This window comes from Mandrillus leucophaeus, unplaced genomic scaffold (genome assembly GCF_000951045.1).
Source record: "Mandrillus leucophaeus isolate KB7577 unplaced genomic scaffold, Mleu.le_1.0 Scaffold5, whole genome shotgun sequence".
Taxonomy (NCBI): domain Eukaryota; kingdom Metazoa; phylum Chordata; class Mammalia; order Primates; family Cercopithecidae; genus Mandrillus; species Mandrillus leucophaeus.
This window is the reverse complement of record NW_012105364.1, coordinates 9,725,969-9,752,245: the sequence shown is the minus strand read 5'-3', so window position 1 is coordinate 9,752,245 and position 26,277 is coordinate 9,725,969. Positions and strand designations below refer to the sequence as shown.

The following is a 26,277-nucleotide window of genomic DNA, read 5'->3' as shown; positions in this document are numbered from 1 at the left end:
ATCATTTTTTGAGCTCTTTTTTTTCATTCTGCTCAAACTCAATGCAAGCTCTTCTTGTACTTGTACATCTTATACTGCCCCGGCCATCAAATCAGTCATATATCCATACAGATTATCTTCTTTTAGTGGGAAATAATATTTAAAGACCAGTCTATGTATTAGCTGTGCCTCATTACTATTGGATGAGAGAGAAAGAAAAAATAGGAAAGAAAGAGGAAGAGGGGAAAGGAGGAAGAAAGACTGAAAAAGAAATCCATGACTTTACATCCATTTTCCTGCAACAAATATTTCATTTTTAAAAATTTCCATAATTATAACTCCCTTCTGGCGATACAAATCTTGCCTTTTAATTCTCTTAATATATTGTTATTTACTTGAATTATATCCTATATAAACAATCTCCTGTTACTGTTTAATGTGCTGCCTTTACAGCACTGACACCCTCCTTACCGTGTTTAAGCTCTTACATCTCACGTCAGGTCACCCCTCATTGTGAACATCCTTCTCACACTCATGGGCATTGGCACTGTTGCCTGGCTGCCCCTTCACACAGACATCCTCCTTGTATGTTTCAAAAGTACTCTAAAACTGTAGATTTTGGAACAGTGATTACATGTGGCTTAATTTCTATTTTAAAAAGATTTTGGGTGGTGTAAAACAGAATCAATAAGAATCTAGAAACATGTAGTTCTAATTATCTCTACAGATTTATCTCATTGGCTATCTTAATAGAAACTTTCTATTCTAACTATTACCCTCTGAATAAACTATAAACAGTCTTCATACTGCATTTTCCCCAATCTGCCTCCAATGCTTGCTTCGCTACTTTCTGCTTATTCAAATGCAACTCTCCTTCGAGTCTACTCACTTAGCTTGGCTCTTACAATTGTGCCAGGCCATTCCCTTTCCTGAAGATGCCCTTCTCACTCTGCTTGGCCCCTCGTGTAACTTGAAAATTATTTTGAGTTTTCAGTCATTTCATGATCTCTCTCTGTGAACTCCTAAAACACTTATTAGTATTATCACTTATTGGACATTTTACATACTGTACCTTTAATTTTTCCTGTTTTTTTTTTTTTTTTTTCTTTCTTTGAAAATCTCTTATCTTTCCAATTATTCCTTATGCTCTTTGGGAACATAAATCCTGTATAATCATTCTTTACATCCTTGCAGCTTAAATATATTGCTTTACATTGGGGAGACCCTCGAAATACTTGCAAGTGAACTGAACAAATACTCATAGTCATAATTCTGTTAGTCATAAAATAAAAATCTGAGACTCAGGGTGATTCTCACTTAAAAGTTGTTGGAAGAAATATAAAAATAAAGACTGCTCAAGAAGATATTTTTACAAATTTTGGACAGTGTGTTGCTTGTTGTGTGTGAGGGAGTAATTGACTTAGAAACATCTTGAAAATGTAGTAACATTTAGAGTTAGAAGTCAGCTACAAAGCTAAAGACCACTGCTTAATAGCACAAGAGAGAGCTACAGATATATTGCTCTTTTTAAAAATCTGTAGATGTAGACTCATGGTACCCACTTAATAACTCTTTGAAAAATAATTACACAGATGTGAATAAGAGAAAAAAAAATGTGTAATGAAAAGATCCTAGCATCAAATGGTGATATTTCTGAAGTAATGTCTTGAAATCTTTTGGGATGTGGTCCAGCTTGTCAGTCATCTTCAATGTTAGTCAAAGTTGAATCTAAATTCCAGAAGCTAAGGAAAACAGAATAATTCTAAAATTAACCAAAAGAATGCATTGAAACTACTCCAAACATCATGTGCTGTTCTTTAGAGGAGGTTTCAGAGTTAAAGTGGAAAAAGAGTTTATTGAACAGAATGTAATGGGAAAGAGAAGAAACAAAAAGGATCATTGAATTTATTGAGTTTTGCTCAGCTTGACCTTGTGCACAATATATTGTAACATTAAAAAATACATTTGGAGTGCTCTAGACTGGCTTCTGAAAAACCAAATTGATTGTAATATTGAATGAAAATTCTAGAAACCGATGTTCTCTAATGTGACAGACATGGTCAAATGGTAATGTGAATTCAAATTGCTGCTTCCCTAGGATTTCACTTGAGCCATGCACTTATCACTTTATCTTCTCACACCTCATCTACATATGATTGCAAAAACAGTGCAAAGTGAAAATTAGCAAAACAGTTTGAAATATAGCTGAAATGTCAGGGAGACAACAGCAAATGAACTGTGACAACAACTGAGTGTAAATTTATTGATGTTGAAAAGAATAGCATTTCAAGGAAAACAAGACAGAAATGCTTGCAGAGAGCTGCAAATGAAGCCTTGTAGCTCAGGGAAAAGAGAAGTAAGCTCAAAGGAAAATACTACTGCCGAAATGAGCCCGTGAAGAAGAGGACTCGAATTGAGATAAGAGGCAAATGACTCAAACATGCTGAAGCATAAGCAAAGAGTTTTGTAAAATGTAGGGTACACGGAGAAGGTTGAATAACTCTTCACATATGAACTGAGATGATAAAATAATAAAATTGATTGCATAAGTTGGATACAATTCAGTCATTCATTCAAACATACTTATGTAGTTTGCCAAACTTTATTGTGAGTTGTGAAGACATTTCATTCAAAAAACATTGCCTTTATGAAGCTTACACTCTAGTGTTGCAGTAGGAAGAAGATAGTTCATAAATCCAAAAGTTGTAGTGGTGAAAGTTCGTAGAAAAAGACAAAACAGATGAAGGAGCTACTGAATAGAGGGTTGGGGAAGGTATGCTGAAATGGTAGTCAGACAAGGTCTCACTGATAAGACGACATTTCTTCAGAGACAATTGTCAGTAATAAGAGTAAAAGAGCAAAGTAGGGAACCTGGGGAAGAGCATGACGAAGACAGGGATGGGCATAAAAGCTCAAGAGCTCCAACGAAGAAAGTCTACTGCATTCAACAAATACCGAGGAGCCAGTAATCATTAGTCCAGTGTTACCTGATGCGAGAGAGCTCTGTGTGTCACATACATGTTGTATATTTGAGTGTCAAGTAACATTATATACAATATACCAAAAACTTAGCATCAGTTGAGTCCAAATACTAGAACAGATGAAGAATTCCCTTTAGAGTAAGTGAAAACAAATGTCATGGTGATACAACGTTTTTCTTTCTCTCTCTCCCTTTCCCTCCCTCCCTCATCCCTCCCTATTTGCACACATGCACAGACGTACACAAACAGGTGTGTAAGAAATAGCTAATTTTATGCCTCTTTCTGAAACAGAGAAAGATGGAATTGCTTTTGTAAGTAAGATTTAATTATAAGAAAATCATAATTCTTTAAGTTTATATTAGGGAAAAATCAATGCTTCTTAAATTGTTAAAATAATCTAATTGATAATTTCACCCAAAGGAATCCATGTAGCACAATATATTTCACATAGTCATCAGTGTATCACAGACTCCCCAGTTTTCTTCTAAGCTATTTTTCCTAAATCAATGAAATGATCATGAAGAACAAAAGTTCAGCTCTTTAAATTATATTACTCTTGTATAGTTAAGATGAATTATACTAACTTACATGGTATAGAAAAAGCATGTCTGATGTACAGTTTTAAAATGTCCTTTTATTATAACTTAGCTAAGGACAAGCATTCAACTCTCATACATTATTAGATAAGTTAATAAAATGTAATAAGAATTTGATCTCAAAAAAGCTATGAACATTTTACATTAATTTAAGAAATAGTGCACATATCTTTTACTTTTTAATTTCAAAATGTCATGATGCATGATGATTTATTATTTTGTCCAGAACCTCTGAAACCATGCTTTTGAGTCACCAAAGGGGATGAATATTTCACCTATGTGTTGCAAGCAGGGTCTTTCTGTCTGATGCCCACAGCCATGTCTGATGAGCAAATTAGTAGTTTATTCCTTAATGTAAGACTTTGTTAGTAGGTCAAGAGTTTTATTTCCCATCCCTTACCTTTGCCCCCATATGTTTCATAAGGCATTATTAGAACTAAAAACATACTGAAAGGAAAACAGCTCACCAAAAATGAGCTAGTCTTGGTTATTAAGGCATTTATAAAAAATATATATATTTTATATACTATTTCATAGTTCTACAGTTTGGTATTTGTGGCCTCTTTATTGCCCTCATCAGAGAGATAACTCATCACTTAATTAATAATTATATTTATTAATCACTTAATGTGTAATTACATAAATACATATAAAGCCGAATCGTTGTTTGTAAGTAATTATCATTAAATATTATTTATAACAATTAGGATAAGGAATTCCTCTACCATAGAATTAAAATAATAACTGAATATCTTGATTTGATAGCACTGTAAAATCCTTAATTTAAAAGATGTCACTTTGTTCTTTTTCATAATAATACTTATTATATTTTATGGCTGTTGTTATACACTGATTCCTATGTACTGTTCCCTTGAGTCATAGTTTTCTGTTAATATTCTGTGTCTTAGGTGGTAGACATTACATTTATTATAATCGAAACTCATCTTCCTACAAACATGGAATTTGTTGTATGATATTTCTATTCTGATCCCTGCAAGCTGCTAAGTATGGGGATTTTATAGTGTCTGCAAGAGATAACAGTCTAGGTTGCTTGTCAAGCAAGCGTTTGTTTTTACAGCAAGATAGATTAAATAGAAATTGACTTTAGTCCCTTTTTGCATGGCTTCTATAGGGATAATAAAACAAATGAGAATAGATAGGTTTTAATGTTGTAGACAAGAAGACTACAGAATGGGAAATTTATTCTCTATCAGCACAAAGGAACAGTGACTTATAAAAATAATAAGAGAATTAAGCCTGGTAATTGGTATCCTCACTAAACTCACGGAAATAACTCATCCTAGCATTTTCATCCAGTGATTTACCTAACTTTGAATTAAGTCTTCTCCAAAATAACACATTTTCACAATCTATTGCATTGCAATGCCTCTGATCTTGCAACTATAATTCTTGATTTCATTCAAAATTTAAGGATTATTCAGTCAGCAATTAGACAATCAATAGTATTTTTGTCTTGCCGATATTTTTGTGGAAAGACATACTAATCTCTTGCTTTTTTAGATATTAAAGAAATAACTTAATTTTAAAATGACTTTATTCATGTTAAAAATCAATGGATTAAACAAAAATATTTCCTTGTCTCCATTGTGTGATTAAATACATTAGAGAAACTCTCTATAAACAAGAAATCAATCGTTAGAGCTGGAATGCTATTTCATATAAAAATATGTATACTCTTCTATTCTGTAGTACTGACTTCCTTTGAAAATATTGACTTACTTTATTATTGTTTATCTTTACAGCTGTAGATTATATTAATTTACTTGTAATCTGTTTTGCCATCTGATTGTTTTGACTAGAAGTCTGTTTTGACGTAGAATACAGAGTTTTCAGTAATCCCAATCTGAATTTTTTTCAACAACCCAAAAATAGCTAATTATTCTTTCTGAATAATTAGAAAATTACTCCTTACATGGGGATGACTGTCTCTACTCATGATGTGTTTTTATAAGTGGACACTGAAACTACAGACTTGGAACATTATTCACTTACTTAGAACTACATGTATAATAGAAATCATTTTGTCTTATCTTTAATATAAATTTCTTACTGTCACACAGATGTCTATTTCTTGGAAGTGTACAATTTGGTTAAGTAATAGACACGTTTATCAAATACTAAACATGCACAGCCTATTAGAAGGGCATTTTGTTGGGTATATACTGACAGACAATACTATTGGCCTCTGGGATTTTTATAGTTCTATAGTTATCAATAAATAAATGAATGAATAATTAAATGAATCAAACAAACAATGGAAATATATTGTTATAAAATATGAGAAATAAAAAGAGTGGAGAGAAAAGTAACACTGTGTTTACCTGGAGCACATAAATATTTTTAACCAATGCTGTGAAGTTACTATTCTCTTGTGACTTTTGCAAAACATTGTTTTTCCACTCAAGAATCTTTGCTCACCCAATTATCTTATGGTAAAAATTAAATTTCTATACTTTATTTCTATCACCAATATATCATGATTTTCTAAAATTCTTCAACATGTATATGAAGTTTTGAGTTTCCAAATGGAACCTTTGAGTTACACTGCAGTCATTTTTTAATTTGCTCAAATGCAATGGATGAAAATGTCTAAGTAACTATTTCATTCTCATAATCTTTATGTCAATTTCCAAACTTCTCAGAGACAAGATTTCTTATTGTTGTTTTTTCTTAGCTCATAATAGCTGCCAATTAGAGTGAAACTTCCTCTAAGCAAGTTTTCTAATGAGTGAGCAATCATGAAATTTTAATCAATCCTTAAATGTAGTCACTGTTTATAACCCAAGATGGCATAAGTTACCTCCATAATATTTCTTTACGTGGTAATAATTATAAACCTCTTCAGTTTTTATTTCTCTAGGTCTGAGTGGGCTGCTGTCAAATGTAGGTTGCTTCTGATCAGATATAAAAATGAATCATGAAAGTCGGAATCCATAACTTCTCAGGGAAGATGAAGAATCTACTGCTACTTGTGAAATAAATAACTCACTCACATTCACATATATTTTTTAAAGATTAGAGTTCAGAGGGGGAGAAAAGGCATCAAAATTATAAATTTCAAGAAAACAAATCATACTCTATTCGGCTCTATGATTTGCCAGGTACTTTTAAGTCATTTCCTCTGTTTCTCAGTTTCTAATAAAAAAAAGGCATAAAAAATTTACTAAATTAAGAAAGTATTAGAGATGTTAGATCTGGAAATAATGTATGGAAGATCAGTATAAGTTAAAGAAGCATAGATTTTTCTATACCTGTTTGTATGAGAGAAGCAAGACTATGACCTAGTGTTTTTTTTTTTTTGTGCTTTGTTGAGGAATAGAAATTGGAGTTTTATTGGTACTTGAATAAAGTAAATAACTATATGAGAAGTCGGTGACTAATATTAGTGGTTAGGACAAACATTCACTAACAATGGTTTAGTGAAAGGAACTGAATAATAGTGGGATGAATATCTACTAGTAGATTTTTAAGACTCTGTCTTAAGAGGAAAACTACCTTAAAATGGAGGAGGGTGGAGCAAAGAAAGAGGAAACACCTGAGTCTATTTTGTTTCAAGGACCACCAACATGTTCATTATAAACAAAGTAAGAAATATTTAACAAATTTTCTCAACTCTAACTGCAAATTTCAGCAGTACACCAACAAAGACACCTGTGGGTTGGGAAACGCCAAGCCTTGTGATAAAATAAAAACTTCAGCCGAATTACATTTAAAGGAGTTTAATTGAGCGGTGAACAATTTGCAAATTGGGCAGCCCCAGAATCACAGCAGATTCACAGAGACTCCAGCATAGCCACATGGTGGGAGAAGATGTATAGACAAAACAATAAGGAATGATGTATAGAAGTTGGAAGAGAGGTACATAATGGCTGGATTGGTTACAGCTACGTGTATGCCTTATTTGAATGCAGTCTGAACACTCAGCAGGGTATGAATGGTTGAAATGTGGCAGCTGGGATTGGCCAAGACTTAACTATTATTACACATGTATACTTCTAAGTTAGATTTTGAATTTTGTCTGTCTATTAAGCTAGGTTCATCCACAAGGACCCAAATATAGAAGTATAGAATTCTTCTCAGGCCATCTTTAGTCTGCTTGAACAATTCCCTCTTTTTGGCCATTTTCTCAATTTTGAGCGATTGACCAAAACCTTCGTCATTGATGTTACTATCACCATCGTAAATGTACTTATATGGTCTTGAAACCCACTGGGAAATAGTAGAACAGTGGGTTTTTTAAGGAGGGAACAAGGACTGAGTAGAGGGTACCTCTTTATGCTGGAATGTTCTGTTTACAGGAGAAAAACAAAACCTGGTCTGTTCTAGGATCTATGTGTTTCCTTAAAGTCTTAGTTTGATTGTCACATTTAGCAAGAGTGACTCTATTTTGTTTGGTTTGGCCTGTTGTGGCCTAGTGCTTGAGCTCAGTCCAAAACAATGGCCACTCATAATTTTGTTTTAAAAAATTCCTCCTTTTTGGACAGGTTCTCACTTAAGTGAGAAAGTGACCAAAACTTAAGGCCTTAGTGCCACTCTCACTTACCATCATTTTGGGTTTCCTGTCTCACCGTGTCATTCATAGGTTATAGTGGCCTCATGGCAGCAAATTTCTTTCAGCTTTTGTCATTCCATTTGAAGAGAGACAATTGACAATCTAGAGATGGCTGTATGCAAACATTTAAAACCTTTGAGAGAGTACAGTGCACCAGGGAGACTATTATGATAATTACTGAGGATAATAATAATTTGGAGTATGCTCCTTACCCACACCCAATGTCCCTGTAAGTCAAACTATCTAATATTAAGTAGATTTTAAAATGAGCTAAGAGTCTACTTGCTTGACTAAGTAGTCTTTTCATTAATCCTCTACAACGAAATTTTCGTAATCGACATTTGATGTAGTTCTCCATAGGCCACAAGTGCCAGCAGCTGCACAGGTACTTTTCTCTTTAGCTAATTCTATTATTTAGCATAACTGTCACAGGAAAATTTAAAGTCGGTTGTGTAACCACAGCCTTTACAGTAAAGTCTGCTGTAGAGCCCATTATGAGGGATACATTTCTAATTATTTCCTCTTTTATTCTAAACCATGGAAAAAAGGATCTAATAAATGGTGTCCTCCTAGAAGAGTGAAGGCCTCCTGGCAATGTTTTGTTTAACCTGTGATGTGTGTTACGAGGAGTGAATCAATGTTCTGTTTCTGACTGATTATGAGGCAACATATGAACCATTAAAATTTTTCACCTACATTGGGCCGCCTTCTTTTATCTATCAAAGTATAAGGTTATCCATGTATAAGGCTGGCTGAAAACTTCACAAATAAAAGTATACCCCATAAGTGTACATAACAGACCCGTTTTCCACTTATATTGTTCATAGAGGCATAAGCAATATTCAAAGATAAGAGTCTCGTGATAGTAGAAAAGTCTTGATCCGTGATATTGGGAAAAGCTGTTCACATCAAGGATGCCATGTTCTTCTGAGGGGAGATTTCACAAGTTAGTTTTACCTTAAGTGTTTCCATGGGTGTACAATTCCAAGAGTGTACAGGAACCCTTCCCAGTTGTGAGATTATGAACCCAAAGTTCAAGCTTCCAAAGTTTTGCTGCAATGTGGATGGCAAAGACAGTCTTTCTCTGATGTTCTCAGAAGATCCAGTCTTCAGGTTCTAGACTGCAAAGGGTTTATCCTGAATGAACAATAGAAAGCTTTCTTTACCTGGTGAAAATATACCATAGCATAATAATCTACTGTTACAACATCAGCTCTTTTGCATGGGAAAGCTTTTATACCACCAGAAAACATGCATTGAAAATGAAGACTGAATGAATTTTTTTTTATAAAAGTTTAAATGGCCCATCAGGTAGCCAAATGTACATGAAAATTTGATTGTCTTCCCAGGAATATGGAACCAAACATTAGTTTTAAATTATTTCCACAATTTGTAAGTCACCACATCAATATATCCAATTTGGATTATTTTAGCTTTTTCATGATGAGTCATGGAGTGCAGAACCTTAAATAACAAAACCTTTAAGGACTCAGGAAGGACAAGGTAGACTTCCTGGTTCTCCATGAGTTCATGCTTAATATTAGACGTATGTCCTTCTTGAATACCAGTTGTTTCTCCAATTTAGGTGCTTTAGCACTGAAAACTGATGGGTTATAGTAGAAAATTTGACTTAGACTGTGGAGTTCATTTAAGTTGTATATCTAAACGATTTTTTTTTTTGAGACGGAGTTTTGCTCTGTAGCCCGGGCTGGAGTGCAGTGGCCGGATCTCAGCTCACTGCAAGCCCCCCCCCCCGGGTTCCCGCCATTCTCCTGCCTCAGCCTCCCGAGTAGCTGGGACTACAGGCGCCCGCCACCTCGCCCGGCTAGTTTTTTTGTATTTTTTTTTTTAGTAGAGACGGGGTTTCACTGTGTTAGCCAGGATGGTCTTCATCTCCTGACCTCGTGATCCGCCCGTCTTGGCCTCCCAAAGTGCTGGGATTACAGGCTTGAGCCACCGCGCCCGGCCTAAACGATTTTAATATTGGCTGATTTGGCATGATAATCTGGCATACTTGGGTTAGCAGTTTTATAAATCACTCAGTCTTTTTATTATAGTTTCAGTAAGTTTTACCCAGTCCAACTCTTGGGGAATTGGGGAATTCATGGGAAATTTTTACCCATTATATGATTTTGAAGTTATTAGAAAACTGTATTCAAGAATGTTTTTCAGGGTCCTTTCCATCCTTTCATGAACCTTTTAAAAGATGACATATTCTAGGATTTTGCATGCTTGTGAAGTTTTCAGAAACTGCATTAGCATTAAGCAATTAACTGTGGAAATGACCTTAAATACTTATAGTTAAAAACACAATTAACAAGGAAATTTGGTTATTTCTGTGGGCTACAATAAAGTAACATAATAACCTTAATTATGTTTGATAGCATATACTCAAACAAATTGTGTGGAATTTTAGAAATTCCACACAATTTTGGAACATATATTAATATCATTCACAAAACTATAACCTAAAGATTAAACATTATTTTTATTTTTACAGTACTTCCCATGATTTTTAAACCAAATAAGTCAAATGTCACTGATCCATTAGAGCATTATTGATGTTAAGCCCAATTCTTAACAAAACTTTATAGACAAATGTATACAATCTTAATCAGTTTGATCACAAGGTAAGGATTTTATAAACCTTTTATAACCCTTTACAATTTTTGTTAAAGAGCAGATTAAGGCTCTAAGAAAGCCTGTTGTGCTTTTATTCTGATATTCAATTTACAGAAAAACCAAATAATACCACTTGTTACAATATTAACTTTTAGCGACTTTTACTTTTGGTGAAAACGTTGGCAAGTTTGGGATTTTAATTATGTACTAGGTGTGGAGCCTAGGACCCAGACAGAATTGCAGATAAGGTCTGACTCTTTCCAGTATCTTACTCCACGTGTCTCAGGCCTTACCTAGCTGTAAAGCAGGGAAGTTGTACAGTTAAGAGTCACAGTGGCATTTTATGAAACATTTAGGAGGCCTAATCATCTTTAATTGTACAACTTTTTTCAACTTTTTTGCATAAATTCCCATTCATAAATTCTTTCTTGACTTACATAGATGATCTAACACATTGTTGGAATTTCTGAATTTCCATAAACATCCCTCTTTTTAAACAACCAGTCATTTTACTTTAGAAAAAATTTTATCATGTAGGATTCATTCCTATATAAAATTTCTTCTCCTTGCATAACTAGTGAGCATGGCAAATTCCACATGTCTCCAGACCTTATCTAGAAACTCATGCTCCAAAATAAATTAAACAATTTTTAAAAGTAAAATAATTTTAAGACCTTAAAGCATTTAGCAAACCTAATATCTAACCTGCATAATTTAGACCAAATGTTTTATTTTGCTAATAATCTTTAAAGCTGTTTTTATTTCCCAAAGATTACTAAAGTTACATGAACTAAAAGGCATCACAGTTTTATTTTTTCTTTCTAAACATTTGACTTAAGTGCTTATTTTTGTTTAAGTCAATTAGTTAGAGCTCTTTTATGTAAGTATTACACACAACACATATGCAACTACATAGACAGAGAAATAGAAGATTACCATAGTAGTTGTGTTACTGGGGTCCTTGCTCCCAGACCTCCCAAGATGGTGGTGGGCAGCTTCCAAAATGGTGGTGGGCTACTTCCAAGATGGTGACAAGCCTCGTGTTCTCTGACCTGGGGTTTTTGGACTCACGAATTCCAAGGAATGGAATCTTGGGCCATGTGGTGAGTGTTATAGCTCTATTAGAAGCTGTGGGTCATGGAAGAGAACCATGGAACCCAGTGACTAGTATTCAATACAATTAGGACAAACCTGGGCACTTAGCCAGGCAGGAACAATGGTAAGCCTTTAACCCAATCAGGAGTGGCAATGGGTGCCTCGCTGGATCAGGAGCACAGCGGACACCCTGCCGGATCCGCAGGGATGGGAGTCAGCAGTGAGTCTGCGACGGCAGCAAACAGCAGTGGTGGATGGCAAGCAAAAGCTCAGCTTGAGCCGTAACAAACACAGACCAGAAGAGAGTGCAGTTGCAAGATTTAATAGAGTGAAAACAGAGCTCCCACACAAAGAGAGGGGACTCAAAGAGGGTAGCCATTGCCGACTCAAATGCCTGGGTTTATATCCCGATCATTGTCCTTCCCTCTGTGCGCTCAGGCAACAGATGATTGGCTATTTATTTACCTCCTGTTTTTGCCTAATTCGCTTTTTAGCGAGCTCTCTTTACTACCTGATTGGTCCGGTGTGAGCTAAGTTGCAAGCCCCATGTTTAAAAATAGAAGTGGTCACCTTCCCAGCTAGGCTTAGGGATTCTTAGTCAGCCTAGGAAATCCAACTAGTCCTGTCTCTCAGTCCCACCTCTCAACAGGAAAACCTAAGTGCCATTGGGGAGGTTGGCTGACCACCGTTCTAACTGTTTCCTGCTGAATTGGGGCATAGTAGGGGTTGTGCAGTTGAGATTTCCTCAGGAGGGGTGCCTTCGATGTCATTAACATCAGAGCATTCATTTCATGAACTAGTGCCTTTATTACCTCCTGGGCCTTTTCTGTCCTACAGGGGAAGGCCTCTGCCCAACCAGTGAAAGTATCTACCCAAACTAGTAGATACTGAAATCCCTGAGATTTGGGCATGTGGGTAAAATCTAGTTGCCAGTCTTCTCCTGGGTAATGGCCTGTTCTTTGTTCTCTTGAAGGAGCTTGGCGATAAGGCAGGGGATTACTTCTTCGGCACACTTCACAGGCCCTGACCATCGGCTTGATAGTTTTGAAAAGTCCTGGTCTAGTATATAATGATTTGGCCATCTGATGTGTGGTATCAATGCCTAAGTGAAAGGTTTGGTGAAGGGTTTTAAGTAATTTCCATTGGTTTGCTGCAGGCAGAAGTATTTTTCCTTCTTCGGTGGCTAGCCATCCTATCTTTTCTTCATTGTCTGGAAGATATTCTGTTAGTTGCTTTAGAGTTTTGGGATGAGAATAAGCCAGTATAGTCTGGATACATTCCTCACTGAGGGCCTTGGTGCCTTTGGATAATTTTAGCCCTAAGTATTTAACCTGCTGTGATCAGAGCTGAACCTTTGGTTTAGAAACCTTGTAACCACAGGTAGCAAGGAAATGTAAGAGCACTTTGGTGGCTTGATGGTATAAGGCTTCTGAACGGGCGGCTAAAAGTAAATCATCCATGTGCTGAAGGACAAGAGTGTCCAGGTATGAGATTTGGGCTAATGCCTGGCCAAATAGATGGGGGCTATCCTTGAACCCTTGGTGTAAAACAGTCCAGGTGAGCTGAGATGTTGGGTTCGAAGGATCTTCAAAGGCAAACAAGAATTGAGGGTCAGGATGTACAGGGATGCAGAGAAAGGCATCCTTAAGGTCCAGGACTGTAAACCACTCTGCTTCCTCTGGTATTTGGGAAAGCAGAGTATCAAGGTTAGGTACAGCTGGGTATAGAGGGACAACGGCCTTATTGATAATCCTGAGATCTTACACTAACCTCCACTGTCCTTTGGGATTCTGTACTCCTAAAATTGGAGTATTGCAGGGGCTATTGTATGGTTTTACCAGGCCTTGGGCTTTTAGGTCCTTAACAATCTTTTGGAGTCCTTGTTGGGCCTCGAGTCTAAATGGGTACTGCCTTTGGTAGGAAAAGGAGGTGGAATCTTTTAGTTTAACTTGAACAGAACGGGCATTCTTTGCTTATCCATATTGTCCTTCTGTTGCCCAGACTTCAGGATTAATTCCTTCCTCAAGCAGCGGACAACAAACTGGTGTTCCTTCTCCTATGTTCAGGTGTATAACGGTCCTTGCTTTTGCTAGAATGTCCCTCCCTAACAAGGGAGTGGGGCTTTCAGGCATAATTAGAAAAGCATGTAAAAAGAGTAAAGCTCCCCAGTCACAACTTAGTGGCTGGGAGAAGTATCTAGAGACTGGCTGTCCTAGGACCCCTCGGATAGTGACAGATCTGGAAGTCAGTTGTCTGGGACGTGAGAGTAAGACTGAGAAGGCCACGCCAGTGTCCAGGAGACAGTTAGCCTCCTGGACCTCAATGGTCAAGCACACCTGGGGCTCTGTGAGGGTGATGGCATGGGCTGGTACTTGCCCCGGGCACCCTCAGTCCTGCTGCTGGATCATCTGGTTAGTGGCTTCTGACTCAGAGGACCTTCATCCCCTGGGGCAGTGGGCCTCCCAGTGATTCCCTTGACATAAGGGGCATGGACGAGAGGGCATCTTATTTCTACTTGGACAATCTTTTTTAGTGTCCTTGTAGGCCGCACTGGAAGCAAGCCCTATTAGGCATTCGATTTGCCCAGATTTTCCCTTTCCCAGAGTCTTCAAAGTCCGCTTGCCAGAGGGCCATGACTAAAGCAGTGGCCTTTTTTTTTTTTATGCCATTTGTCCCATTCCACCTGCTCCTCCTGATGTCTATTATAAACAACTGAGGTTGTCAAGTTCAATAGGATTTCTAAATTTTGCTCCAGGCCTAAGGCAGACTTTTGAAGATTTTTTTCTAATATCTGTAGCTGACTGAGTGATAAATTTATCCTTTAAGATTAGTTGGCCTTCAATAGAGTCACGTGGCAGGGAGGTATGCTTCCTCAATGCCTCCCTTAGTCTCTCCAGAAAGGCAGGAGGATTTTCTTCCTTTCCTTGTGTTATAGTGGACATCATTAAATGATTCATAGGCTTCTTCCTAGTTTTCCTTAGTCCTTCTAGCAGGCAAGTTAGCGAATGTCTGCGGCACCAATCTCCATGTTCTGATTCTGTGTCCCAGTGAGGGTTTACACTGGGAACTCCCTACTGGCCTGTGGGGAATCATTCTTTTTCCTCTGTTGTCATCTTATCATTGACCTGACTGAGACTCCAGAGATCGCCAAACTCTCGGGCTGCAGTTATGGTGGCACTTCTCTCATTTGGGGTTAGTGTCTGATCTAGGAGTAACATTTTATCTCTCCATGTCAGATCAAAGGATTGTCCTAACCCTTGTAAAACATCAGTAGAGCCGTCAGGGTTGTCTGAGAATTTACCTGGATCTATTTTAATATGCTTTAAATCTGAGAGAGAAAACGGTATATGCACTCTGGCTGGGCCGAATCCTCCTCCTCCCACTGCTTGGAGGTGGCATAATCGGGGAATATTGGCACTCTCTGGTTCATTGTTCACCCCTTTGTCTCTCTCCTTTTGGACTGTTTGGGTTGAAGGGGGGTCCTTATTAGTTGGGGAAGGAGTCAGGCGGACGCTGGGGTAGGGAGGTAGACTCTGAGGGCTTCCTGCAGGGCATAAATCACACTTTTTACGTAATTGCGAGTTGTCTCTTAATGAAAAGAAAGTTTGTACATATGGCACTTCACTCTATTTGCCTTCTTTTCTACAAAAGAGGTCTAGCTGTAAGATGGTGTTGTAGTTTATACTTCCCGTAGGGGGCCGGGTTTCTCCCCCTTGAAGAGGATATAGTGGCCAGGTGGTTCTGCGAAAGACTATGTCATTGCTTTCTTAGCGTCTGAGGGTCAAATTGGTTCCTATTCTCTAGAATACATCTTAGGGGCATTTTTGCCTTGGGGGGAACATTTCTTATCAGAAAAAAGAACATAGGGATGGCAGCACTCCTAGTCATTTTATGATAAGCATTAGTCCTAGAGTGTCCGCTATGGTCCTAATGCTTATTCCTTTCCAGGGTGAGTCACCACCTATGACCTCTGCTTATTGGACTAGTTACACTCACCGATGTAGCAGTCCTGCACCCGTTTTCCCACCTTTCTTGACCACAAAGAAAGGGATCCGGGGTGCTGGATTCTAGTGTCCAGTGTGTCCAACATTGCCTTTATGCTCAGGGGTGAGTCCTAGAGCTGGGCTGGGTTCCTGAGAATTTCATAACAACCCAGCTGCCCCATCAAGATGCATTACCATAAACAATTCTTATGCAAATTCATTTCAGAATGGGTGTAGGTAACCTTTGGAGTCAGGATTGAGATAGTCTTTTTTGATTCTGTAAGTACTTTAAGGCTTGGCTGAGTGTAAACAGCTCACATGTTTGAGGAGACCAATTATTAGGCAATTTTTCTAACTCTGCTTCCACAAGAGTCTCCCTATCAATTACTGAATACTCATTGTGGCTTTTTCCTCAATCACCTGGGAGGAACCATCTATCCTCATGTCCTGAAGGGAGTTCCTCCTAGGTCTGGTCAAACTTTTGTATGGTAATTAAGATTTAAATCCCCTGTAAGGAAATCTGCTGTGTTAAGGGAATTATCAGTGGTTAGTGTTAAATTACCTTTTTCTCACAGAACAGCCCCATACTTGAAGATTTTTGAGTTAGTATGCTACCTTTTTGCTTTTTTGACTTAGAATAATTCTGAACTGGTGAGGTGTGCTCACAATGAGGTTTCCTCTAAAAGTTACTTTACTACTTTCTTCTGTTAGCAAAGCAGTTGCCGCTACAGATTGAATGCATCCTCAGGTTACTGGGTTAAGGATTTTTGATAGGAAAGCTACCGGTTGTCAGTGGTCTCAGTGTTGTCAGGCCAGGCCCTTGTTTACACTGACAACAAGGTGGTATTGGAGTGTTACAGGGTCATGGAGAAGACCTTGAATTATCAATTATAGGTTTTAAATTTACCCTGGCTTTTAAAGGAATAGGACACTTTTTTTTTTTTTTTTTTTTACTATTTCTATCTTTCTCTTTCTTTTTCTCTTTGACTCTCGCTTTCTCTCTCTCCTCCGTCTCTCTCTCCTCCATCTCTCTCCTCTGTCTCTCTCTCTGTCCTCCGTCTCTCTCTCTTTTTTCCATCTCTCCTCCAACTCTCTGTCTCTTCTCTATCTCTCTCTCTCCTCTGTCTCTCTGTCCTCCATCTCTCTCTCTTTTCCATCTCTTTCTCTTTCCTCCAACTCTCTCTCTCCTCCATCTCTCTCTCTCCTCCATCTCTCTCTCTCCTCCATCTATTTCTCTCTCCTCCATGTATTTCTCTCTCCTCCATCTCTCTCTCTCTTTCCTGTGTCTCTCTCTCTCCCTCTGTTAGCCATTACAAACTTGGGGCCCTGGCAATGGTGGTGGGAAATGGGTCGCACGTAACTGCCCATGTTAAGAGCTGTATACCTAAATTGTGAGGCACCAGGGATAAGACTCCCCGGGTTTATAGCCTAGATGCCTAAGGACACAGCATAGAGCTTCCTTAGATCCCTTTGGAAATACAACTTGCTAGAGGAAATGAAAGTCTGAACCATTAGTATCCAGGAAGCAGGAATCAGAGGAAGTAGATTCAGAGGTAAGGAGAATTTTGGGGCTACACTTGCAAGAAAGTCGTGGTCGGGACCCAGGAGGTATGGGTCAGACGGAAAGGTAGGGGCACATGCATGGGCGACTATTGAGTAGAGACTTCTGGCTGTGCCATGATCTCAATTGGCTAATGCCGGGAGTTTGGGATGACAGCTTTCTGCCTCTAGTCGGCCCTCAGCTCCCCAAGAAAATTGAAAGTGGAAGTTGGGTCCAGGCAGACCAATATTTCCAACCCAGAAGGGTTGGTGGTTGTTAGAAAGCCCTTCCCCAGATAACCTCACACCTGAGTCTTAAGTCCTGCGGCCATACTAATCATTTTTAACCAGCTGACAGGTGCCTGGTATTTTCCTCCAATTCTAAGGAAGGATAGGACAGAAGCACAAGTGAAAGTGGTCCAATATTACTGCTTTGGAGGTCCCTTCGTGGTCGCCAAAATGTTACTGGGGGTGAGGGGCGGTTCTTGCTCCCAGAGCTCCCAAGATGGTGGTGGACAGCTTCCAAAATGATGGTGGGCCGCTTCCAAGATGGTGGCAAGCCTTGTGTTCTCTCATCTGGGGTTCTTGGCTTCGCTGATTCTAAGGAATGGAATCTTGGGCCATGAGGTGAGTGTTATAGCTCTATTAGAAGCTGTGGGTCATGTAAGAGAACCATGGAACCCAATGACTGGTGTTCAGCTTGATTAGGATGAACCTGGGCACTTAGCCATGCAGGAACAATGGTAAGCCTTTAGCCTGATCGGGAGCAGCAATGGGTACCTCGCTGGATCAGGAGCACAGGGGACACTCTGCCCAATCTGGAGGGATGGAAGTCAGCAGCGGGTCTGCGATGGTGGCAAATAGCAGTGGTGGATGGCAAGCTAAAGCTCAGTTCAAGCGGTAACCAGAAGAGAGTGCAGTTGCAAGATTTAATAGAGTGAAAACAGAGCTCCCACACAAAGGAAGGGGACCCGAAGAGGGTAGCCGTTGCCAGCTCAAATGCCTGAGTTTATATTTCGATCATTGTCCCTCCCACTGTGCTCCCAGGCAATAGATGATTGGCTATTTTTGTACCTCCTGTTTTTGCCTAATTAGCTTTTTAGTGAGCTCTCTTTACTACCTGATTGGTTGGGTGTAAGCTAAGTTGCAAGCCTTGTGTTTAAAGGTAGATGTGATCACCTTCCCAGCTAGGCTTAGGGATCCTTAATCAGCCTAGGAAATCCAAGTAGTCCTGTCTCTCAGTCGTAAGATTTTTCAATTGCCAGTTTTTAAGCTTCTTAATTGATTATTGGCTTTAGGGTGGAGGCCTTAGAAGAACAGGGCCTGAAAAGGGTCTCTGGTGCCTCCTGTTTTTCCCGAGAAGTCCAAGTTGTTAGAGCTTGAATATCCACTTTTAATTAAGCTGACTTTTAACTACAGCATTCTATAATAAATTCCTTTTAAAATTTCTTATTTCCTGACTTTAGCCAGACCAAGTGGCCAATATTTCTGGCTTTTGAACTTTACCAAAGGTAACCAAAGTGCTGAGAGAAAGGAAAATGCATTCTTTGGAGAAGAGAATAGACAAGGACATGCAGATATTAAACCAGAAAGGACTTATATCCTACGATGGAAATCAAACCTGGAACAACATTGCAAAATGGCAAAACCTTAACTACTGAGGTACAGCACAAGAAAATCTCCAGTGCTCTTCCAAGAAGTCTAAAGTAGTTAATTTTGAGCTTGCAAAGGCTTTTAAATAGTGAAGATAATTTTTAGAGCTAACTATGACATGAAACCTAAATTCCTGTTCCCTAGAAGGCAGAGACCAAGAGAAAGTTGTGCCACATGGTTACAAGGTCAAGCTCCCAAGAATGTAAAACAAGATGAAGACCTCATCCAGGTTTTTGTTCATTTCAGGGACCTGCAACAAAGTTTGCTACTGACCAGCTTGCTGGGCTGTCTTGAGTAGTGAACTTATGTGTAATTAACCCCATGTTTTATCCTAAGGTACTCCTTGACACAGCAAAACGAATTCATAGCACAAAATACACCAGATTGGCTACAGCTTACCACTAGCCTCAGAATTCCTTTTGGATTAATTAAAACTATACAGAGAAGATAAACTGATTTTTACCATTCACGCAATCAATTTGCACACCAAGAGAGAAACTAAAAATCTGACTGGTAAGAAATTCTTACCCTTTTGCCAGCCTGCCAGCCTTCTGGGTTCCCTTTTCCTGAGCAGCCCTAGTGACCTGACCTGCTGCACCATCACCCTGGGGGCCAAACTGCAACACAAAAGAATTTTTTTTTTTTTTTTTTGGTAATTGCACTTTAGTGTGTTGTTGTTCATTTGGAACATTATACTGTAAGTTATCTTCAGTAAGATTTCACCATTTCTGTAAGACTTTGCTGCCTCCTGGGCCTAATGTATAAGCAAGAAGGAACTCAGTTTTTCAGAAATTAAGGATCCCATTTTTACCTAAAATATTGGCTTAACTCTTAGGTTCTCTTGATTAACTTAGCCAATGATTTTTTTTTCTTGCCTAGGAGTGCAAGAAAAATTAAACAGAGGGGTAGAACACAAAAATCCCTGTGAATTTTTAAAAGCCAAATTGTAAAAGCACTGCAATATTACTGCTTACCACCAGTTCCTTTCTGACCCAGTCAGATGTAAGAGGCCTCTTACTGTTTCCAAACCAGCTAATTCCCAGATCAGATTAATTCCTGGACCCAGCCCAGTTTCTGTCATGACTTCCAAACCCAATTTGCATCAGAAACTCAGAAAGCTCAAAACACAATTCTGTGGAGCTCAAAATCCGAGAGGGAGCTTAACCACAATCCCCAGCCACTCTGAGAAGTCAGTGTACATAAGTGGGTCCTGCAGACACCTTGCATATTCACTCAGCACTCCTGGAGGTCACTAGAAGCTCCACTTCAGATCCCACTTCTGACACCATCTGATAAAAGAGAAACTTCAGCCGAATTAAATTTGAAGGGGTTTAATTGAGCAATGAATGATTTGCAAATTGGGCAGTTCCTAGAATCACAGCAGATTCACAGAGAATCCAACACAGCCACGTAGTGGAAGATTTATAGAAAAAAAAAAAAAGGTGATGATGTACAGATATTGGCATTGAGGTACAGAACAGCTGAATTGGTTACATCTTGGCATATGCCTTGTTTGAACACTGTCTGAACACTCAGCAGTGTATGAATGGTTGAAGTATGGCCACTGGGATTGGCCAACACTTGGCTATTGTTACAGGTGTATACTACTAAGTCAGTTTTTGAATTTTTTCTGTCTATTAAGTTAGGTTACAGTTCATCCACAAGGACTCAAATGTAGAAGGATGGAGTCCTTCTCGGGCCATATTTAGTTTGCTTTAACACTTATATTATCTATCTACTGATACTGAATGGTGATTGTTATGGCAAAAAACCCATAATCATTTGCAGGAATCCAGACCTTGTTTTTAGTTCTGGTTCTTTATTTTGCTCTGATTCTACCAGCTGTATTGACACGAGGAAACTAACTTGTCTAAGGCTCTGTGAATGCATTATAACAATTGTAGATAACTACACACTTTATGGCTGTTTTAAGCTTAGTGAAATTATGTGTTACACTATTTAGCACAATATTGAGTAATTTTATCATTTTTAAGTATTATATTAATTGTCAGTATTATTGAGTATTGATCATTACTATTTAAACTCTTTAAACATCTGAATTAAAATGTATGTATATAAGTTACTTTGTTCATAGTGGTCATAAAAAATGATATGTTACATTAATAGAAGTTGAAGTAATATTTGCCTCATGGCTTAATATGAGTTAGAGACTTTTATTCATTGTATTTCCATGTTTTGACTATACTGTATCTGGATATGATTGTCTTTGCATTTATTCTATTTGAAATTTATTAAACTTGTTGGGTGAATAGGTTAATATTTTTCAGCAAAATTGGGAAGTTTTCAGCCATTTTATTTCAAATATTATTCTGCTTTTTTCCTTTCCTTGATCTGAAACTACTAGTATGTATTTATTCATGAACTTAATGGTGGCCCACATTTCTCTGAGTGTCAGTTTATTGCTCTTCTTTCTTATTTTTCTCTGTTTTTTAGATTGCACAATCTATATTGATCTACTTAAAAGGTCAGTAATTTTTTACTCTTGCAGCTCAAGTCTATTGAGATCCTCTAGTAAATTTTCATTTTGGTCATTGTACCTTTCAACTCCAGAATTTTCTTTCTTTTTTTTCTGTTTTTATAATTTGTGTCTCTCTATTAACATTCGTTATTTGAGTCATAATCCTCATAAGTTTATCTTTCAGCACTTTATTTATTTATTTATTTTCGAGATGGAGTCTCGCTCTGTTGCCCAGGCTGCAGTACAGTGGCGTGATCTCAGCTCACTGCAAGCTCTGCCTCCTGGGTTCATGCCATTCTCCCACCTCAGCCTCCCCAGTAGCTGGGACTACAGGCAATTGCTACCACACCTGGCTGATTTTTTTGTATTTTTAGTAGACACGGGGTTTCACTGTGTTAGCCAGGATAGTCTCAATCTCCTGACTTCGTGACCCACCGGCTTGGGCCTCCCAAAGTGCTGGGATTACAGAGGTGAGCCAACATGCCCGGCCATTTTTAAGCACATTTTAAATGTCTTTGAACATATTCACAATAGCTCTTTTGAAGTCTTTGTCTGCTAAGACTGTCGTGTGGGCTCCCTAAAGGCAATTTCTGTTTACCTGCTTTTTTTCAGGTACATGAGTCACAATTTCTTGCTTTTTTGCATGGCTTTTACTTTATTGTTGAAAACTAGATATTGTAAATAACAAAGCATAGCAACTCTGGAAACTGATTTTCACCCCCTCCATAGTCTTGTTGCTTGTTTGTTTATTTGTATCCTAACTTGTTTGACTATTTCAGTGACAGACTGCTCCTCAGATGCTTAAGAGTGAACATAAGTAGAGTTCTCCCTCTCCCTCACCCTAAGGGAATTAGAGTGGATTTCAGTGAGTTATATTTGACTGTCCCTTCCTGATTGCCCTGCTGTGTGTCTTGCTGATCTGTCTTTATGGTATTTTTTTTTTTTTTTTTTTTTTGTGAGGCATAGTCTAGCTCTGTCACCCAGGCTGGAGTGTAGTGGCGCAATCTCAGCTCACTGCAAGCTCTGCCTCCCAGGTTCACGCCATTCCCCTGCCTCAACCTTCCGAGTAGCTGGGACTACAGGAGCCCACCACCAAGCCTGGCTAATTTTATTTTTGTATTTTTTTTTAGTAGAAATGGGTTTCACCATGTTAGTCAGGATAGTCTCTATCTCCTGACCTCGTGATTTGCCTATCTCCGCCTCCCAAAGTGCTGGGATTATAGGCGTGAGCCACCGTGCCCGGCCAATGGTATGATGCCTACATGTTAGACTCTACTAATTGTTTGCTATTATTGCTTTCAAGCATGCTCTGAGCATACATTTGGAACCTTTCACAGTGGTATCATATGAAGCCAGCATTTGAGGGTTATTCTGACCTTGGGAGAGCTCTCTTTAACTGTTTATTTTCTGGTTTCTGTGTTAAACTTTCAACTGATCCACCATTTTATTTGTTGCACCATGTAGCTATCATTCTTCTCTTAATTGATCATGATCGAAATCTCATTGTTTTCCAAAGCGCCTTTAAGGTTGAACTCTCCTACAGTCTCTTTTAAATAAATTTATTTACCTTAATTCATACTTCGGAGTTTTCTTTTCTTATGGACTTCTTTTCCCTTTGGGAAGAACCTCTCAGTCATTGTTCTGGGGCTAGGAGACAAGAGTCAACTGCTTCTCTTGAAGTGACATTGCAGCTCTACAGTCAGCATTCTAGGAAAGAGTAGTAATTTCTAGTACTTTCAGTCTCCTTCTCTCGGCATGGAATATCCACCCTGTGACTGAGGTAGCGTGATAATAATTGAGGCCCAGTATTCTCAAGCTGCCATGCCTGAGTTACAACTCCTATCCTATAATCAGGGGCTGAGTAGAATAAGGAAGTTTCTGACCACTTGGCTAGAATAGATCATATACAACATAGGGCTGAGGGGATGAGAAATGTTGAAAGGCTGTTTATCCTGACATATCCTTAGGTTAGGAACTGGGGAAGAAGCAGCCCCATTTTCTTGGCTGAATCAATTTAGAATAGAACTTTCATCATAGTGAACATGGAGAGGGTGGATGAGTCTGGCTGAAATGCCATGTACCTTTGGGGTTCTTACTGAGATTTGGTAGATTTTCTTAAATAAATGTTTATTCCTTTTCTGTATGCCCTTATGACAATTTTTAGCAGTTTCAAATGATTGAGCATTTTTGCAATTTTCACAGATTATGGTAGTTCTACTAGGGAAAGGGTCCATGAAGATCCTCACACCACCATTCAAGAAGTGACATCCCTAGAATAAAGTTTATTGAAAAGATTGTGAATGCTAGTTATCTGTCATTAAGTCATGTTTTAAAAGCAGAGGGACATTTCAGGTCCTGTAGGAAAGACGGAGAGGAGCTCCAGTTAGTGAAGCAGAAAGATACCCAAAGACTTTGGAGAAAGTCTCTGAAACTGAGTCAAACCTGAGTGATCCCATAAAATGGAATACAAGATTCTAATAAAGAATCCGGCAAGTTACTTTTATGTTCAGGGCTCTCAATTCATCAAAGAAGGATTGGAGAGGTTCAAAGCAATGTTTAGTAACATAGGCTTGAGTAAATGACACTGGAAAGTTCTATTTCCTAAGAGAGAAGGACTAAATACATGCTGCCACCACTAAGACGATATCATTTTGGCAGTAATGTATCTTTAAAAAAATCTTCTACTGCCTTTCTGCAAAGAGTAAATGATTACCTACCTTTTTGTGTAAGAGGTAATGTCTTACACAGTTAAAATGAAACCTACAGTAAGGAACAGAAAATTGATGTTAAATGCATTCCTATTATGTTAAATAGAAAACATTAGAAATGCTTTTTCTGACATTTTTTATAGTAAGAAAAAGTGTAGCTAAATACACAAACTATTTCTGTCCATTACTGATGAAAATGTGGTCTGTATTATATTTTTTTCTATTGTAAATCTAGAATTAGTTGTAATTGGTGTAACATAGTCATTTACTCTTATTTCTTTTCAGATGTAAAAGCCTCTGTTAATAGTTTTCCTGTTAACAACCTAACTATTCGACTGCTGAATAAAAACCATTAGGACACCTAAAGTAACAGAAAGGATTTTGGCAAGAAATAGTCATTCCAATATCAATGACTATGGAGGAAATGCGATTACTTTTCTTTGCTTGTTTTCCTGGTTTGTGTACTTAATTATGAGTCACAGAATTTATAACAACCCCAAAACGTACCATTTTTATACAAAAATTAAATAATAGCCCAAACTAAGTATTTGGCTCTTAGGAATTTGAGAACTTTTGCAAAATGATAACATCTCTCATAAAAAATAAATGTTGTTAAACTATATATATTTAATAAACCCATTGCAGTAACTAGCAAAAATAAATTTAGCTTTCTGAAATGCCTAAGTGCATACTGAATGTTTCTCTAGATACTCTCTGAAACTTGGAAACTAAGTTTAAAAACATAAACTCTCTTTCTTTAAATAAACGCCATTCAAAAGTAGTACTAAATGTTAACATCATGTTTATAGTTTTGAAGAAATAATTCCTAGATATAAGATTGTATTACCAGGCATTATAGATCTAATACACTTTCATTTCCCTATTTAGGAGGTTAGTATGTTTTCTGAGAGTCTTTGTCATTTCCTGTCAATCATTCCATCTAGATCATTGAGTAAAATCTTCTCATATTCCCCTGTAAGTATATGAGGACCCTATAGTGTTGTTTTCCGTATCATTGTCACCTATACTTACATTAACTTTATGTTGCTATGGAATAGCAAAGAATAAACAATAGTGAAAGAATAGAAATAATAATAATAATAATAACAAAACAAAACAAACAGGGAGCTAGAAGTTCCTATTTTTGTCTCAAAATTAGTGGTTCACATATTCAAAGCCAATTTGACTTTAAGCTCTCTGTAACTATTTAAATGCAAACATATTAGTGAAATACTATAAACTCTTCGTAACTTTCTAAATGCAAACATAGTAGTGAAATACCATTACCATACATTAAAGTGCAAAGCTTTTCGTAAGTTTTTAATTTTTTTGCAAACACACATCTCCATAATCACAACTCAGAACAACATATCAAGTTTTTGGCATTTGAAGCTCCTTGTTTGCCTCCATCCAACATGGTTTTTATTTTTCACTCTAGTCCAGTGTTTTCACAGCAGTTTACCATATTTATTTATCTAGATGTATACCTAAATTCCATTGTATTTCTACGCTCTCCCTGGCTTTCTCCTCTCTCTTTTCCCTTCTTTCTTTTCTTATTTTTTTCCTTACTCCCTCCCTCCCTTCCTTCCCCCTTCCCCACTCCTTTCTTTTCCTTTCATTTATTTTCTTTTCCTCCCTCCCTCCCTCTCTTTGCTTGCTCCTTCTTTCTTTCTTTCCTTCTTTCCTTCTTTCCTTCTCTTTCTTTCTTTCTTTCTTTCTTTCTTTCTTTCTTTCTTTCTTTCTTTCTTTCTTTCTTTCTTTCTTTTTCTTTCTTTCTTTCTTTCTTTTTCTTTCTCTTCTTTCTTTCTCTCTTTCTCTCTCTTTCTTTCTTTTTCTTTCTCTTCTTTCTTTTTCTTTCTCTTTTTTCTTTCTCGCTTTCTCTTTCTTTCTTTCTTTCTTTTTCTTTCTCTTCTTTCTCTCTTTCTCTCTTTCTCTTTCTTTCTTTCTTTCTTTCTTTCTTTCTTTCTTTCTTTCTTTCTTTCTTTCTTTCTTTCTTTTTGTTTCTTCTTTCTTTTTCCTGTATTTCTTTGAATTCTACTTATCTCTCTGTCAAATCTTTCAAATCTCTC

At 37.8% G+C, this 26,277-nt stretch overlaps 1 long non-coding RNA gene across 1 annotated transcript in view; it reads left to right on the top strand.

Moving 5' to 3' along the window:
* Positions 1-24,997, top strand: part of LOC105550865 — a 30,634-nt gene extending 5,637 nt beyond the window's left edge. Inside the window, exon 2 of the long non-coding RNA XR_001007790.1 lies at positions 24,494-24,997. This is a non-coding gene — a long non-coding RNA (uncharacterized LOC105550865). The remainder of the gene's footprint in view (positions 1-24,493) is intronic.
* The last annotated feature ends 1,280 nt before the right edge of the window (positions 24,998-26,277 follow it).